Here is a 5,889-nt window from a genome sequence, read left to right on the forward strand (position 1 = left end):
AAACTAAGTGGTTTTTATTTCTGATTATATAGGAAGTTATACTTCCACTATACCTAATGAAGAGATTCATAGAAATCAGTGGGAAAAATCTTGGGGTTGTGTCTATTATTGAGCAAGATTTTAAAGGACTTATGTAAACAGGTCATTTCCTTTACAGAAGAGAGTTAACATCACGCAATAAATACCAATTGTGAACTCTGTAACTTTCCCTAATAACCAGTTCTCATCTCTGTCTGCAAGTACTTGGAAGAATTATACTTTTGTTCACCTTATGTTTTAAGTGTAGGCCTGTGACTCACCAGGAAATATGAGTTTGATTTCATGAGTCATTTCCTTTTATAAAAATATATTTTTAAAATATTTTTAATGCAGAGTATTACAATGCGGCTCAAATTGGCCTGGAATACTTGTATAGCTCAGAGTAGACTCCGATTCAGGAGCCTCAGCCTCAGCTGGGAGAATTACAGACGCACTCTTACCACGTCCAACTTCTATGTGTCATTTTCAATGACATTGCCCACTTAACACTTTTGTGAAAGATGGTGAGATCAAAAAGTATAATTAGTCTGAATCACTGAGTATGGAAGAAACCTTGCTAGGAGAGTCATTCAGAAACACATGCATTTGCTCTAATTATACGAAAAAAATGTTACATTGGCCAATTATATTATTGTAGCAAGACTTGAGCTATCTATATACCTGAGTGCCTAGATCCATGCACATTGTCATTCACTGTGAGGATTATATAGTACTAAGGAGAGTTCCCAGTGATACAATTTTCAAGAAGCCTTTGATGTCATGACATAAGGAAGGAAAAAACAAAGAACTGATTTGGAAATACAAGAGGCTTTTTCCCCCTGACGATTTAACTTTTTACTAAATTCTTCTTGATTCATCCTAAAAATTACTCCTCAGGTTTTTATTACCTGCTTTGGCTGAAGGACAAAAACTTTTCACTTGTAGTTCTCATTAAAATTCCAACCATGAATCCTTCTATTACCTAATTACTCAAGTTCTTTTTTAATATGAATTCCAAAATAATACTGTAGGTTTTTCTACATACTCCAATGATTTAAATTAATTACTACTTCATCTACTTTTCAGGCAAGTTTGATAAGAACTATGGTTTTGACAACAACCTAATCTTGAAGAGATAGTGTTGTGCCTCTACTGGGAACTCTCTACACTGGTATATAATTCTCCCAGTGCATGACAACGCACATGGACGTGGACAATTGGCTACATAAGTTAGTGGCAACAAAATTGGAAATGGCAGCCCATTTACCTTTTTAGGTGACAGCACTAATACAGTTGCTTCTCTTCATTTGTGCTCTAGAGGTTGATTCAGGAAGGAGACAAAGAAAATCCAAGAAAGAGTTTATCACACTAAAGAAAGAAAAGATTTCCAATACAGTGTACTTTCCCTCCTCCCCCAACATCACAGGTTTTCTATCTTTTTGGAATAAGGCTTCCTGTTAAATGTATGATGCTAAATGCAGTGAGAGGGATTTTTGTGATTTTATGGTTCTTGTCCTTGCCATTGTATCCTGAAAATACTGTAGATGTATTGCTAATGAAATCATTTCTTGGAGCATTTAAGTTTCTTCAAGCAGAATGATTTGAGCTCCAAATCTGAAGGACAGAGCACTAGTTTTACAGAAAGCTAAGGCCTACTTAAATGTGCATGTAGATGATTATATACATGCTATCTCAGAATGTAAAAGTATAAATACCAAAATCAAGTCAGAAACTAGTGGCTTATATATTAATTAATGCATACAAATTGTTACACGAAGCTGAGTGTGGTGGCTCATGCCTGTAATTCTAGCTATTCAGGAGGCTGAGATCTGAGATCAAGGTTCAAAGCCAGCCTGGGCACAAAAGGACCTGAGACTCTTATCTCTAATTAACCTCTAGAAAATGGGAAGTGAGCCTTGGCTCTAGGGTAAGGTAGTATCCTTGAGCTGAAGATCTCAGGAACAATGCCCAGGCCCAGGGGTAGATTGGTAGCCTTGAGCTGGAGAACTCATGGGCAGTGCCTAGGCCGAATTCAAGCCCCATGACCCACAGAAAAAGTTACACTGATATTTTACTCTATTAATATCATTATTCTGAATACCACTCTAAATTCTATAACTATATTAAAACAAGGATTTTGTCTAGTACCCAAGCTAAGTTAAAAGAGCCGGCCAAACTTTATATTTTTATTTCTTATCTTTAAGTAGCTGTACAATGGAGTTGCCAATGAATTGACCATATTTTGCAGGAAGTGAAGAGTTTCTAATAAGTGAAATGTTTAACTTAATCTCAGAAACAATTGATAATTTGCTATATTCTTGTCTTTTCCAGGGTGTACAGAAAGTAAGGTCAGCATTACTCTCTTTTGATGGTTTTATTTTCTCTTTACTGTTTTCATGTGATGCTTAAACAGAACGTACTTGAAGCCAGGCACCAGTGGCTCACACCTGTAATCCTAGCTATTAAGGAGGCTGCGATCTGAGAATCATGGTTCAAATCCAGCCTTGGCACAGAAGTCTGGAGACTATTATCTCTAACCACCAGAAAACTGGAAGTGGCACTGTGGCTCAAGTGGTTGAGGGCTAGCCTTGCGTTGAAGAGTTCAGGAACAGAGCCCACACCCTGAATTCAAGCCCCATGACTGACTCAAAAAAAAAAAGTATTTGAAACTTTTAGGCATCTTTAATCCTATATATTTCTCCAATCTCAGCTAACAATGATTGATCTTCATTCAGTCCTTCAGATTTAACATGTCCTTAAAAAAGAATGATTAGAGAGCTGTGCTCCCAGGTCTCTAATCCGCAGGGTGGGGTTTGTTAAAGTTGTGAAGAATAAGGCCTTCTTTCAGGGATATCAAATGAAATTTAGAAGACACCGAGAGAGTCAAAGTGACTTCTGTGTTAGGAAACACTGTGATACAACACAGAAATAAGGATAACACACGCGAGTACAGGGTGGTAGTTCGTGTAACCCACAGAGATATTATTTGTCAGCTTGCTACGCACACACAGAAGGAGACATGACTGTCTGCGGTACCTGCCATGGTATGAAAGCCGTCCTAGTCGATTATGGGTCACCTATCACGTTGGCCTGCTGCTGGATGCCGGCGCTAAGAAGGCCAGGCGGAGGTGAAAAGCACTGATGGTAAACCTCGTACCTTCACCGGCTATTCAGACGCCAGCCTTGCCAGAACTACTACCAGGAATGAAGTCTTTGGTGCCCGAAAGGAGGGATGGATGGAGGCTGGCCTATCCCTCACAGCGCAAATGATTCCGTGCTATGATTCTGAGAGCCAGGAGTTCGGTGCGCAAACACATCGGAAGCACAGCATGGGTCAGATGGGCACAGATCTAGGAATTACCTACTTGAAGAAAGTGGAGATTCTGACAAGAAGCAGTTCTAGCAGTACATAAAGAACAATGTGGGCCGTGAGTTTGCCCTAACGGTAGAGTGTTCAAGTCATGGGTACCACATACAAGAAACGGCCAGAAGGGATGCTGTGGCTCAAGTGGTGGAGCGCTAGCCTGGAGAAAGCCGGACTGGCAAGATAGCAATAAAAAGGAAGAGGTGGAGGAGGAAAAGGAGGAGGAGAAAGAGGAGGGAGAGGAGGAGGAGGAGGAAGGGGAGGAAGAGGAGAGGGAGGAGGAGGAAATGGCAATTCCAGACATGGAGATGCACAAGAGGGTGCATGCTACTATGAGAGAGAATCCAGTCCATGTGAAGATGCCCAAGAGAGAAGTGAAGCAGAGGAATCATCCCCAAATGTGCCTCGTGCAGTAAAAAGATCAGATAGCTCAAAAGAAGGCAAGCTTCCTCAGAGCTCAGGAGTTACTTTCTCTGATTTTTTTTTTTTTTACCGAACGACAAAATCTTATTGACAAGCAAAGAAAAGAGAGAAACTAGTTTAGTAGATAATTCATCATTAAATCAAATGTTGTGCCCAATTAATTTTGACCTCACATTACAGGTTGTATAATAACTCTAATGTGTCAACTCTTAATTAATTGCTCAGAGGTCTTGATCTTGTTGCCTGATATTCTACTTCTTTCCAAACCAAGTGTAATTGGTACTTGAAAGTACCAAGTACTTCCCAAGTAAAAAAAAAAAATTGAATTCAAGTTCAGCATAAGACAGACCATATGTTGACAAGCAAGCACCCAGCTGTCTATATTGTTAAAAAATGAATACTCCTGGAATGACTTTTTACCATGTGCCTACTCTGTTACTTCAGTATTGTCTATAATACTGGACTAATAACTGAGATAGGATCAGTCTTTAGGAGCTAATCTTCCACTAATACTTTAGACTTTCCCCTGAAATTATATCTCACATTGTCTACTATTTGCTACTCTCAAGGATCAGCCACACACTTGCCACTACTTTCAGATGTATCTTAAACTTCCACCTATAAAGTGCAACGCATTTTTCAGGCATTTGCCACTATCACTTCTTGCCTGTTTTTAAAAGCTTTATTTTTCCCCAAACCAGAAAATTTTATATATCAGATATGTGGCATGCACAAATATGGTATTTAATTGTAATGATATATTCTTATTCAAAGATTATGCACATACTAATAATATAAATAATATAGCTAGAGATCTAGTGTGTACTGTCATTAAAAACTGCTTTATTTGCATTATTCCCTAAAAATATTTTAGCCACTATCACATCAAAATCAAACATAGTATTTAGTACAAGCTTGTAATATTTAGTACCAAAGCTTAGGGAGTGATCCTAAGCACATGATAATAACCAAGAAGAAAAAAACTTTAATAATATTTCCCTATTCTTTAGAATGGTTTTCTGTACTTAGGATTTACATTATTTTAAAAACAATTATAGAGAACTTAAACATACAAAAGATGGTTGTGTTTAATGTTTCCTAAATAATGTTTTCCTACATTTGTTTTATCTTCATGAAACATTCTCTTATTTCTTCAAATGCACAGAGAACCATATAAACATGTATCAGAAGACACTGTACATTACATGTTTTGTGAAATTTTCAGAGCCGTCTTAGCTTTTCAATAAATACTAACTTCCTTTTGTAAGCTAAAGTGAGTATGAAAGACAATTGTAATCTCCATTTACCAGCTTCTGAATTTCTCAGAGTGAGGATGGTACTCAGGATATGAAAAAGATAGCAATGTCTGAATAAAATACTGCCTATGAAAAGTTTATAAACAGAAAAAATAGATTTTACTATGCAAAAATAAATGTAATCTGCATTTTAAAAGAAAGTCTCGGGGGCCGGGAGTTTGGCCTAGTGGTTAAAGTGCTTGCCTAGCATGCATGAAGACCCGGGTTCGATTTCTCGGTACCACATATAGAAAAAAGCCGGAAGTGGTGCTGAGGCTCAAGTGGTAGAGCTCTAGCCTTGAGAAAGTCCAAGGACAGTGCTCAGGCCCTGAGCTCAAGCCCAGTACTGGCAAAAAAAAAAAAAAGAAAAAGAAAGAAAGTCTCAATTTTTTGCTTTGTTTTGTTTTATATTCTCTTTTCAGTCATGTGTGCTATCCCTGAACTCTTTTGCTCAAGGATAGCTATCTACCACTTTCAGAATGGTTAACCAGACACAATAGTCTCAAGGATTTTCTTCCTAGGCTGACTTTGAACCATGATCCTCAGACCTCAGCCTCTTTAGTACCTAGGATTATAAGCATGAGCCATGAGAATCCAGTTTCAAAGATTCAAATCTTTTAGCTAAAAGTTTAGTAATTGTATAAGCTTCCTGTCACCTAAGATTATATAATTTTTCCTTGAAATTGGCTACTAGTAGTCAATGAACTTTTCTAGGGCCAATATTTCCATAAAAAGCAAATACTTCCCAAGAGTTACAAAACATAGTATTTTTACACAAAACAAAATATA

The 5,889-nt window shown here is 37.7% G+C and overlaps 1 pseudogene; it reads left to right on the top strand.

Moving 5' to 3' along the window:
• Positions 1 to 1,493: 1,493 nt before the first annotated feature.
• LOC150056093 (large ribosomal subunit protein uL18 pseudogene) lies at positions 1,494 to 3,921 on the top strand (annotated as a pseudogene).
• Positions 3,922 to 5,889: the final 1,968 nt, after the last annotated feature.

The sequence above is a fragment of the Megascapheus bottae genome, chromosome 12, assembly GCF_031878675.1.
Source record: "Megascapheus bottae isolate mThoBot1 chromosome 12, mThoBot2.hap1, whole genome shotgun sequence".
Taxonomy (NCBI): domain Eukaryota; kingdom Metazoa; phylum Chordata; class Mammalia; order Rodentia; family Geomyidae; genus Megascapheus; species Megascapheus bottae.